The sequence below is a fragment of the Lissotriton vulgaris genome, chromosome 6 (assembly GCF_964263255.1).
Source record: "Lissotriton vulgaris chromosome 6, aLisVul1.2, whole genome shotgun sequence".
Lineage (NCBI taxonomy): Eukaryota > Metazoa > Chordata > Amphibia > Caudata > Salamandridae > Lissotriton > Lissotriton vulgaris.
In genome coordinates, this window is record NC_141694.1 from 1,787,394,645 (window position 1) to 1,787,407,920 (window position 13,276).

Sequence of the window (13,276 nt, forward strand, 5' to 3'; positions counted from 1 at the left end):
GCATTGGATTGCGGATGCGCAAAATATATAGTTAGTGCACCTAACTATATGTCGAATTTCATTGGTTTTATATCAATAAAATGTCCAGCTAACTATATAGGAGGAATTTCAATGGTTTTTTATATGTTAATTCCTAACTATATAAGGCCTAAAACCTATGGTTTTTTTAGTGAATTTCATTGGGTTTTTAAAGGCTAATTCCTAACTATATATAGTGTATAACCTATGGTTTTTTCAGTGAATGTATATATATACATATATATATATATATCTATATATATATATATATAGATATATATATATATATCACTGAAAAAAACCATAGGTTTCAGGCCTTATATAGTTAGGAATTAGCATTTAAAAAACCTTTAAAATTCACTCAAAAATTGATATTGACATTGCTCCTATATAGTTAGTTGTACTAACTATATTTCGCGTACCCGCAATCCACTGCTGATGATGTCACATATTACATCATTCATGACATGGTCAGTGACATCACTGATGACATCTCAAATGACATCACTGATGACATCACTGATGACATCATCCACGTGACAATCACATACACCTTTTCATACACTAGAAAAATCTTTCATCACTCTTTGTAAAATACAGAGTATCATATTTGAATCCATTCTTACAGCAATACAAGTATCTAAAAACCCACTCAGTGATTCATATATGTATACACACATCTAATCACTTACCTGTAGATTCACTCATACATGCTATCAATGAACAATAGAACACTATCAAAAATACTTATACACCTAAATCGAAATTACACACCAGCACACATCCTATTCACATATGAAGTCATCCTACTCACTTATGCAAACAATGGATCATACTTACATATTTACTTAGATACACACTTATACAAACACAACTTCATCTATTCATTTAGATAGTAAGTCATACTTAGTGAATTATAAAATCATTATTACAAGTATAACGTTATCCATACAGTTACTCACACAATCATTGAGTCTTATGTCGACTTATTTATATACAACAACTGACACATACACTGCCTTTTATTTTTCTAATTTATTGGACATGTACCATTGAGAAATATATTTGCTCATCACCACACCCATAAAGATATTCACTCACCCAAACAACTGTTAGCACATGTAGTTTTAACTTCATATATCTAGTGAATCAACTATTCACACATCTTTGGGCAGTCTCACACCCCTCACCGAACCACACACACATTCACTCTCCCATGCAAATACTCAGTTAACTAATCAATAACTAATATAGACTTTCACATAGCTAGTAACCAACTGGAGAAACAGTTTACACAACTGACAAAGTGATACAGATATTCAAACAGTTTAGTCACTATCCACTATATTTAGTGAGACACGCTAAATTGGTCAAGTAAACAGTCAATTACACTGATACTAAATATGTGAATGTATATGTATGTATAGGCATTTATATAGCACACTACTTACCCGTAGGGTCCCAAGGCGCTTCGACCGCTGCGAAACCCTTCCGGGCTTCCCTGAGAGATGGTCCCTTAATGGGTATCTCCAGGGTGAGACCAGGCATCCCCGGCGGTCTGGTGGGGCCGTTAGTGAAGATGAGGAGAGCTAATGCCCAGAGTTGCCGAGTGTGATCGCTGATCAGAGTGGGCACCGAGGCGAGAGAATTATCGAGTCCGCTGAGCCTGGTCCAGAAACCTGCCGCGCCGGGAATCGAACCCTGGTCCCGGGCCGTCCTCTGCTCTCGGGTCTGCCGCCTCTAACCAGTGAGCCACTACTACTTCAAATATTTATTTTTATATATCCACTCATTCTTCAATGCAAAATGCTATATATATAATGCATATTTAAATAACGAAGCAAACCACATTCACTGGATCTGGTGGCCATCTTGGGAGACTGCATGTCAGAATTTTTTAATGAAATAGAAGAGGATTTGAGAAGTCACTCAAAATGTGCCCTATTTTTTCTTTCTGCAGCACTAATCATACTTTCTATGGCAAAATATACCCGCTCATTTTGTTCCTTTTTAAATTAAATGTTTTAAGAGTTACCACTTTATTCCAATCAAGATGGCTTTAGGTGTGCCATACCTTTGTAATAAGTAGGACTGTTAGCACTCTAGTTGTTCTTTAGAACACTCTGGGACATTCTGTCATTGGGCTATACTTGGGCTACATCTGGTGATATTTGGGCTACATTTAGGCTCTTTTGTCTCTGGTGGCCATCTTGGGAGACTGCTTGTCAGAATTGTTTAATTAAATCGAAGAGGATTTGAGAAGTCACTCAAAATGTGCCCTAATTTTTCTTTCTGCAGCACTAATCATACTTTCTATGGCAAAATATACCCCTCCTTTTGTTCATTTTTAAATTAAATGTTTTAAGATTTACCACTTTATTCCAATCACGATGGCTTCAGGTGTGCCATACCTTTGTAATAAGTAGGACTGTTAGCGCTCTAGTTGTTCTTTAGAACATTCTAGGATGCGGGAGTAGAACACAAAGGAATCAACTGACAGTGTCTGTCCTTGTTGGATGTACATGTTTTACTGAGAATGTCAGACTTCATTCTCACATGACTGAGAAAGATAATGTGAATTTACAGAAAATATGCTTTCAGTTTAGCTTTTAGACCCCCTACTAAACCACTGTGGGAAAAGCATGAAATAATAGTTTTCTTTCAAACATGATTAATGATATCCCAGCAGAAGGCTTTTTCACATGGTAAAATCACCTTAGAACACACCACAAGTCCTAAAATGAGTATGGTACCATCAACAAATGATTTATAATGTAACTAAAGTCCTAAACCGTCTATTAACTACAATGTTTTTTAATGAGTTGCTATCATGTATATTGGTCCCAAGATGGCTGCCAACACTTCTTGGATGAAGTGCTGACAATCAGATTTCACCATATATATAGATATATAGATATATCTATATATATATATATATATATGCAAAAAAGAAGAAGGAGAGAACTCTGGGTAGTTCTCAAGTTTAGGTGGAAAGAAGCCCCTGTTAGAGCACTCTCAACACCAGCGACACTCTAGATCAGCTCACCTCAAATGTCTGGTTTTCTATCAAAGTTTTCAAGCACAGTGCTATCCAAGCCGAGATAGAAAATGACAAAGTCTTTTGCAATTTATAAAGCAAAGTCTTTAAGCATAGGACTAGTACAGTGCTGTCCTTGCCGAGCTGTAAAATTACAATAGCCATGTATTACTCCAGGCACAATATTACAGCTTTGAATTAGTGAAATACCAACTCAAGCCAACCTGAAATGAGTAAAAGCAACCCCTGACACAGTGTTTCGCTCTAATTAGAGCTCTTCAGAGAGGCATAGCTTTGTCCAGACACAAGGGAGCACCCAGTATTAAGTCACAACAAAACCCTTTCAGGCATAGAGTGACGCGTAAATTATGAAAAAAAAAGGAGAGAACTCTGGGTTGTTCTCAAGTTTAGGTGGAAAGCAGCCCCTGTTAGAGCACTCTCAACACCAGCGACACTCTAGATCTGCTCACCTCAAATGTCTGTTTTTCTATCAAAGTTTTTAAGCAGAGGATTAGCACAGTGCTATCCAAGCCGAGATAGAAAATGACAAAGTCTTTTGCAATTTATACAGCAAAGTCTTTAAGCATAGGACTAGTACAGTGCTGTCCTTGCCGAGCTGTAAAATTACAAAAGCCATTTATCACTCCAGGCACAATATTACAGCTTTGAGTTAGTGAAATACCAACTCAAGCCAACCTGAAATGAGTAAAAGCAACCCCTGACACAGTGTTTCGCTCTAATTAGAGCTCTTCAGAGAGGTATAGCTTTGTCCAGACACAAGGGAGCACCCAGTATTAAGTCAAAACAAAACCCTTTCAGGCATAGAGTGACGCGTAAATTATGCAAAAAAGAAGGAGAGAACTCTAGGTTGTTCACTAGTTTAGGTGGAAAGCAGCCCCTGTTAGAGCACTCTCAACACCAGCGATATATATATATATATATATATTTATTTATATATGTGCATATACTACTAGTGATAGCCAGTAGATAGTTATAGTTAGGACCAAAGTTTCCATCCAAAAAGTGCTTTTGGTTTTGCCAATAACGTTGGAGCTGCTTGACGAATCTCCACGAAAATTTAACAAAACTTCTCCTTTTTAGGTCCCGCACCTGCGACACAGGGCGAAAGCCCTGCCGCAGCGAGACCTATTGCTGTCGGCTCTGCTTACAAGGAGCCAAGAGGGAGACAAGAGATGGGCACGCGCAGCATGCCGGAATCGGATCAGGTCACGCGCGTGAAAACGCGCTCCGATTCCAGCATGCTGTTGACACTCACAATGGATCAGGACATGCGCATGCACACACAGACACATGCACACACAGACACACCTGCATGCGCACACACACGCGCACACATACACACAGACACTCGCGCACACACACACGCGCACACCCCCCACTCACCAGGCTCTTTCAGCTTCAGGCTCCGTTAAATCACCTGGCACACGCTCTCTGCGAGAGGGCTCCATGCCTCCATCACACGGGCTACAGCACGTGGGGCTCCCTCAGCTCACGGGAGCCCCGGACACTGCCACGTGCTCCATGCCCCAGGCAAAGTTTGCCGCACGCATGCGCAGTGCGTAAGGACTGCATGTGGGTTACTGTGAGGTCCTGCCTCTAAGGAACACTCATCTCCACCCTCAGTGCTCCAAGCTTTTCAACACGACCCAGAAGCTTGTTTTTATCACGGATTCTGATCAGGGCGGGCGGGCATGTCCCGGACCGGTGAGCGGCAGACACACCCACCTCCTTTAGTTACAAATCGGTGGCATGCCGGTTTTTAGGCTGAACGCAGCCACTACCATTTCCTCATTATGCCTGGTTTCAAATTCCTATTAATGCAGCTCCTCCAATCACGAATGTCAGCTCGTAGCACTTCTGGATAGTTTCCCGCACTAGTTTGTAGCGTCACTAGCAGAGGCTTTTAATAGGTGTTATCAGCTAGAGCGGCCGACTTTGGAGCCGAGGTACCGGGTCCGTGTCTCGGCGCGAGGCTCAACATCCTGTGAAGCTGGACAAATCGCTCCGTGCCTAAAAATGAATGTGTCTGCAACTCAACTGGTGATCACATAGAGCGCCCCGATATCTGTGGGTCGAGTTTGCGCTATATGAAAAACAACTGCAAAAAGAAGAAACTAACAATGTACGTGGCAAGCAACCCACATCACAGGGCGGGGGCTCTGATCGCCTCTCAGCAGTTGACTTGGGCAGGGTGTGTCTGTGCGTGCGGAGTAATGAAAAGCAGAGGGGCTTTGCAGCCCGGGGAGCAGCCGCGCAGTCACCCGTTCATAACAAAAGGCGCTATGATCCCAGCAGGGGAGTCAGGCTGTTTGGGAAGGAGGCTAACTGTGATAGTGTACGGGGTGGGGCGAAGCAACAGGACATGTTTTTTCTTTTTTTGGGGGCATGTTACTGCGTGAAAGTGCTTTTTTTCTGGAAGTGTGATAACTTGGTGTGAATGCCTTAGCTTGTTTTTGGTAGGCACGGGGAGATTAAGTGATTTGCCCAGAATCACAGGATGCTGAGCAGAAGTCAGAGGCTCCAACCTGGTTCCCCAGCTCCATGGTCGACAGCTCTGGCCTTAAGCCACATCTTCTCCTGGCAGCGGACTCGAGCCCGGTTCTCATAAACAAGCGCAGCCCCATCTCTTGTCCACTTGTACGGCTGCCATCATGACTCTGCAGTGTTTCACGCACTGCATGTGTTGCGCTGCTCGGCACGTTTCTGAGGGGCTGGGAGGAGGGTGATTAGATACAAGGTGTGCTCAGCTGTATCCTGCCCGCCCAGACATTAACAGCCCATAAAGGCCTTTTAATGGCCCTCCTGCTTTCCTCAAACAACCCATCCTCGGATCAGAGGAGGCGATCATTGTTGGATTACTGACACCCCACCTTCCTGCCCCCTCTCCCACCCAAAAGATGGCACCTGGAGCCCCCAGTGGGGCTGAGCAGGGATTATCCCAGCAGGGGGTGGGGGTGTCCAGTTACCACGTGCAGGACCACCTGGCAGAGGCCCCCGCAGCAGTTGTTAGAGTTTGAGCCATTGCCAGTGTAAATGGCAATGCCTTTTATTTATGTGTTGGTTTATAAATAAAAGGCATTGCCAATTACAATGACAATGGCTCAAACTCTAACAATTGTGAGACCTATTGCATTGCAAATGATTGTTGGTTCAGCTGCAGTGCTGAAAGTTTTGGGGTGATGCGTCAAGCGGGGCAGAGAATAATGGGGAGTTCAAAATGCAATTTTCCCTATGTTAAGTCTATAGGGCTTTTTCACTTTTTGAAGACGACTACAGCCCGAACTGCTGAACAGAATTACACCAAATTTGGCAGAAAACTACATATTGTTCCCGGAAGCATGCTTTTTGTGATTTGGTTTAAATTTGTTCAGTAATTTCAGAGAAATCAAAGTTTAAAAAATATAGATATCTGGGGACACGAGTCCTTGCAGTATGCACGCAGATCCTACTAAAATTTGATTGGCTGCCAGGAAGTGTTGGCAGCCATCCTGGGACCCAGCTTGAAGGTAAATCCACAGCAAAAAAAGTATAACATAAAGAAAAGGGGGCAAGGTATAAATACCCTGGGCCCCCCAGATATGGTTTAAAAGCTTTTTCTTTTTTTTTACTTTGTCGTGGACTTGGGGAAGGATCCTCAAATCCAAGGCAAAATTTAAAAAAGACGCGTGGACTCCTGCACATATTTTTTCTAAGCCCTGGGTGGGCCTAATCTCGGGGTATGGTACAAATAAAGGGCTATTAACCTCCTTGGGCCACATAATGTCTATAAGAAAATTATGCGAGAAAACCGTTTTTCACAGGACGAGAGCACTTAACAACACCTCAGACTTTCTGAAATGAGTATAACCCCACCAATAAATGAAATATATTGTGACTATAATCTGATATCGTCTTTTATATGTGGCCCTTTTTGTTTGGCTCAAAAATTCTGTAATGTTTTTTAAGTGATATTTTGAATTATTTATGTATTAAAGCAACTGCAGTATTATTTCAATTTACATCTTGATGCATCCACGCAGTAGTTATTGTCACCTGTAATACTTGCAAAAGTTTATCCTTTTAAATTACATTAGTTAAATATTTCGGAAAGGAAATTTTGTTTCAATAGTTTTCAGATGAATGGTAATGTTATACTTCAAGATTACGTGCAGTGCAATCATATATTTTTATAGGTACTGCTTAGTAATAATGAACATAATGAGATTGTAAAGCGCCTTTCTCAATATATTCATCATTAATGGAGTAGAAACTGGTAATGTAGCTTCCAATGTCTTTTTTTCACAGCAATGATTTCTTATTACCTCTCTAGTAGGCTACTGACTACCTTTGTGCAAATTTCTTACTTCTTGGGAATTTATCAAGAATTTTCTTGGAAATCCACAACTGTGACACATTGTCAGGAGGACACAGAAATATGCACCACTACATTTCTGCATGTAGAAATACAAAGCCAAGGAGCTTTTTGATTTAGTTCCCCACTGGCCATATTCCTCCACTTATAGCACCAACATTTTGCCAGGTGCTCCATTTCCTTGCCCATTCTAAAGTAATATGTACTCCTTCTCTTATCAGAATTAAAGTGATGACCATTTTTAAACAAGCATTGCAATGCAATAGGTCTAGCATTTACGAGAGTTTGAGCTATTGGCATTGCAAATGAGAGGCCTATTACTTTGCAAATATTTTGTTTGTTGTCAAAGCCCCCATGCCGCACTATCACGTGCATAAAGGCTGTGCCCCTTTCTGTAAAAAATCAGTATCTTAACAAAAGGTGTGCAGCAGCTATTAAAGTGAAACCGCTGAATGGGAGCTTTTACAAAAAAAAAGCATCTGTTTTACAAATCTTCTAAATAAAGTGGCGCGGCCTTAACGCATGTGAAAGTGCGGCATGGGAGCTTTGACAACAAAAAAATATTTGTTTCCACAACCTCTATGAAGATACCGATCTGTGGCAGTAAGCGCTATAAATAACAAATAGGAGCAGATTTTTAAAGCAGCAACACTCCATGCTGTACAGGGGATCCAGCAGCTGAGATGTGTGTGCACCGTCTCTCTAAAACTACTACAGCACTGCCTAGGAGTCCTGATTCATTACAGTGCTGCAGTCCCTCTCTTATTACCTCTGTTTACAGTGCATTTTCTAGTGATTACATAAACCCTTGCACAGAGCTGCTCTATCAATCCAGGTTCCAAAAACCAATGACATTAGAAAAAACATTGTCAGTTAGACCCTTGCCTATAAAATAATCTGGGGAAATCTGAGCTAGACAGTTCCTGACTACAGGCTGTACCCCAGTCTAAGGACAATACATCCCAAAAGGCCCACTGGCTTTGACATATGCTTTTCACAATAAATAATTCAGGTCTAATGCCTTTGTCATAACAGATCAGAGCTATTGGATCTGGCATAACTCCTAATGAATCAATCAGTTTTACATTCTTAATTAATTGGATTGTCACCATCACCGCCCCAGGCCTCCTGTGACTGACAAGCACTCTTTCAGCGGGAAGCACACAAAACCTGCTCAAACAAATACAGTAAGAAAGAAGATTAACATGTGGGCAGATGCAATGGCCCTCTCTGCAGTACGTTGTGAAGTTCTCTTTCTGTTGATTAAATCAAGTAAAGCAACAGCCACACCAGTCAAGCGTAGCCTAGAAAGCATGTTGGGTGGAACTTCCCCTTTAAAGACTAGTACCACAAAACAGCCTCTGCCGCCTGGTAATGTGGTTGTTAATGAATCAAAGTTGACAAGTGGGTTGCTTTAATGGCCATCCTAAGGTGTTTTCTCATCTTGGGGTTCCTCTTTGCCCAAAGTACACACTGTTGCTGCAGGTGGACAGAAGGGCATGGGTGGCTGCAGCACTGCGATTCCCCAGTGCCATCTGGCTGCCGTCCCCGTCGGTAATGAAGAGGAACCGCAGATGGTATCGGCGGAGCTATGCCACCCACCATCACTGTGCCGAGGCGGATCCAGTGTCCGCGGCTGCCGGCACCTCCCCACACTACACACGGTGAGCGCGGGCGCTCTCGGAGACCCCGAGGACTTCAGCGAGCCTCGCCTAGCTACTCGGGAGATCGGAGTGGAGTTGGCGGCTGGCGATGTGCTTCTGCAGGGCTGATTGCAGCGCTGGATGCATGGGATCTCCACTGTCTGCTGTCACGCACCACAGGATGGTAGACGGTGAGCGGGGGCACTTCTAATCACCCTGGTGTTCCCCCAGATGTTCTGGTATTAACGGTGGGGGGCTCCGATGACCTGTCCCCTCTGGGTCAGATGCACGCTTACGGAGCACAAGATGGCGGAGTGCTCCTTGGTGCTTGACTGCGTCACCCCTTCCACCCCACTTAATGGAACTCTATTCTCATGGTTTTTGGGTCCTGACCTGGGTGCATCTTGCCATTTTGAGATGGTTTCCATAGATGCCCATGACCCGGGTCCGCCATTTTGTGGATTCGTGTCTTTCCTTTGGTTCATTGGACTCCATCTTGCCGACCTTCAGTAAATTCTCTTTTGCTGGACTGCCTTATCTCTTTCTCCCCCTCAGGTCCCCCTCTCTCCTCTCACCAATCTCAGCCTCCGACTCTTCTCTCCCACCTACCGCTCTCTACCCCTTTTGATTTTTTTTTATTTCCCCCATTAACTCTGTAAATATGTGATATATGCTTGTTCAGCCTAATCGCCAGTAAAATGTAATTCTGAGCAAATCTACTATTTATAGATATGTGTATATAGAGATAACTCTAACCACTAGTATATGTAGTAGACCCTTGTACTCACTACCATTCCTATGTGATTCTTAGAGTTTATCCATTTGTATCTCTTCCTTGAGTGACTTTACAACTTGTACATTTGCAATGTTCTGTTTGTATCTCTTCCTTGTGTGACTTTACAACTTCTACACTTGCAATTTGTTCTGTTTGTATATTTTATGTAACTCATTAATCCTAAGTCCTTATGTATCGCAACTGGCTCTTTTGTAAAGCGCTCTGACACCTTCAGGTAATGTTCGCGCTATATAAAATTGCATTAAATAAATAAATAAATGGCATTGGCGGAGCTACGCCACCCGTTATCACTGCTGCCGAGGCTGATCCACTGCCCGCAGCTGCCAGCACCTCCCCACACTACACACAGTGAGCCGCGGGCGCTCTCTGAGACCCCCAGCACTTCAGCAAGCCTCGCCTAGCCACTCGCTGTGCGGGAGATCGGAGCAGAGTTGGCGGCTGGCGATGTGCTTCTTGAGGGGTGAGCGCAGCGCGGGATGCATGGGGTCTCTCTCCACTGTCTGCTGTCACACACCGTGAGACATGATGGTGAGCGGGGGCACTGGCAGTGGCACGCACATGACTTGCAGCTGTGGGAAAATAATGCTCCATGTTCTAAGAGTAGCTTTTCAGAACTGCCTGTGAAGTGGAGTCCGAGCAGGCATGGCCATTGCCCGGTGGAGCCGCCCGGTAAGCTGTGGGGGAGTCTGACCTCCGGTGTATCGCCGCGGCCGACGCCTGCCTAGCCGGGCAATGGGGACAGCTCCCCTCTCATTATCACTGCCTGTCTTCCTCCTCCCCGCTTCTTCTCTGGGTTCCTCTGGTGACGGGCGTTCGGCGGGTCCGGTCGCGACGTTGCTGATGCCTCTGTGCTTTCTCTGGATGGCCGCGGATGAGTCGGCTGGGGCTCTCTCCTCCTGACCCTCCTGATTCTATGGCCGCTGGTTTTCGCTATCGCTGGCCCACCTGCCTCGCTGGAGGCTTTGGCGGGGGTGGGAACTGTGGCACTGCTCTCCGGGATTTTCTGAGCCTGTCTGTTTCCATCCCTGCCAGTGAGGCTGCTCTGGCTCGGACTCTGCAGCGTCCCGTTCTCTAGACTGCTGCCCTGGAGCCTGTGTCGATCTCCCTCCAACCTGGGAGAATGGATTGGACACTGTTGACACTTCTGACCAGTACCTGTGCACATGGACAGCACGGCTTTGCTTTGGAGACCGCCTACCCCCTCTTTTGTCTGTCTAGCTCCTTTCCCCTTCTTGTTCTTCCTCCGTTGGTTCGGCTCCCTGGTTTTCTTTGGACTTGGTACTCGTAACATTTGGACTGGAAACATGTGTGCGCTCCCCCATTTTGGGACCGTCTCCTGTTGTCACTCTTGTCCTTGGTCCACCATCTTTGCGAAACAGCAGACATTCTACTGCCCTCCCTTGGTGCTGTGACTGCGTCCCCCCTCCGACCCCACTTAATGGAACTCTGCTCTCCTGGTTTTTTGGGTCTTGACCTGAGAAAATCTACTATTTGTATATATATGTATATAGAGATAACTCTAACCCCTAGTATATGTAGTAGACCTTTGTACTCTCTACCATCCCTAGGGGACTCTTAGAGTTTATCCATTTGTATCTCTTCCTTGAGTGATTTTACAACATGTACATTTGCAAAAAAAATTCTGTTTGTATCTCTTCCTTGTGTGACTCTACAACTTCTACATTTGCAATTTTTTTCTGTTTCTATCTCTTCCTTGTTTGACCTTACAACTTCTACATTTGCAATTTTTTCTGTTTGTATCTTTTATGTAACTCACGTAGTCCTAAGTCCTTATTTATCGCAACTGGTTCTTATGTAAAGCGCTATGACACCTTTGGGTAATTTTCGCGCTATATAAAAGCGCATTAAATAAATAAAAAAAAATGTAAACTGCTGACCTCTGCTTTTTAACGTTCTGCAGTTCAGAGGTCACACAGCCCTGCTTGGAAAGCAGCTGAGCTGGCTTTTCTGCAGGTGCCACATACCTGTGCACTGTCTGAGAAAGGCCTGGCCCCAAGATACCTTAGCATTTCAATTCATGGCCATTTAAACAACTGCAAGTGGCAACTCGTAGGTTTTACAGCAGCACTGCAAACTGCTTTATTTCTTTAGCTATCTGCTGATAAAATCCAAAGCAAGTGCACAATTCCTGTGAAAAACTGTAACGAGGGAATAATTCATGTATTTTTGAGTGAATTGAGAGATGCCGGCAACCAAGAAGTTGGACTTTGTATGGGCTGGCGGGCTGGAACCAATTTGCTGTGCTCCCAATAACCCTCCCAGTGCATCCCTAAACACGGCAATTTCATAACGCAGCATTTACAGTAACATTTCACACAGAGTCGCAATCTTCAAGTATCGGAGTTTGATAAAAAAAACACTTGCGTTAGGAGGATGGGGGAGGCCTTATAACATGAAGTGAAAGGGAGAATCAATCAAAGCAAGTTATGACTGGCGGCAAGCAACAATAAAATAAACAAGCATTTGCAATGCAATAGGACTCGCATTTACGTGAGACCTATTGCATTGCAAACAGGAGTGGGTGGGGAGCAAGAAGGCACGAACAACGGGAGTGGGGCGGGCAGGAGAGAAGGCAAGGACAGTGGGAGGGGGGTCCGGGAAGAAAATAGTGCTCATGAAACACAAAGTAAAGGGGCCAGTAGCCATGGAAGGATACAAATAACGACATGGCAGTCATAAGGAGGGACTAGCAGCCTATAAACCAATCATAAGGCAGCATTTAGGAAGGACAAAGACAAAAGCCAATGAAAAAGTGGGCAGGGGAGGGCGGGCCTTTCCTCACGTAGTCAACTACCACAGTTCAACCCCAGATTAGTGCTTGCGCGCTGGCTCAAGGCTCAACTTGAAAATGAGAACTATCTGCAAAATACTTGTGAATATTTACAAATTCTTCACCAGCTTTTCTAGGTTGACCTACCATGAATCAACTTCACACAGGCCTCTGTGAGCTAGTTTGCTCTGTGAAAGTCCTCCACATAATTTCCTTGCGAGAAAGCGATATTTATATATTCAAAACTCGACCATGGCTGAATACTTGAATCAGGTTTTACCCTCACAAAAAGATGCATTTTCACAGCAAGTTTTAGTTGTATCTCAGTACATCAAGATCAGTACTATCCATCTACAATAATATTACATCCACTACGTCAACCTAAGTACTTTATAGTAGGGTAGTAGCTTCACATCGACATAACTAGAAAAACCTTGGGATGTAGTGGTCAGATTGATGTACAGAGCAATGCACTATTGTAATGCAACATAACACATTTGATATACTGGTGACATGCTCAAGTTTTCATATAGGTGGGAATATCTGTTTGCGAACCCATCCTTGAGTGTTTAATTATATCCAGTAACCAGAACAACCTATGTGATGGTCTCGATGATTG

At 43.8% G+C, this 13,276-nt stretch overlaps 2 protein-coding genes across 2 annotated transcripts in view; both read right to left on the minus strand.

Moving 5' to 3' along the window:
• The window catches only part of LOC147709486 (cysteine-rich secretory protein 3-like), a 484,180-nt gene that overhangs the window by 332,023 nt on the left and 138,881 nt on the right, over positions 1-13,276 (minus strand). The gene's annotated exons all lie outside the window — the stretch shown is intronic.
• The window catches only part of LOC147709487 (cysteine-rich venom protein-like), a 164,727-nt gene that overhangs the window by 16,958 nt on the left and 134,493 nt on the right, over positions 1-13,276 (minus strand). The window lies entirely within an intron of this gene.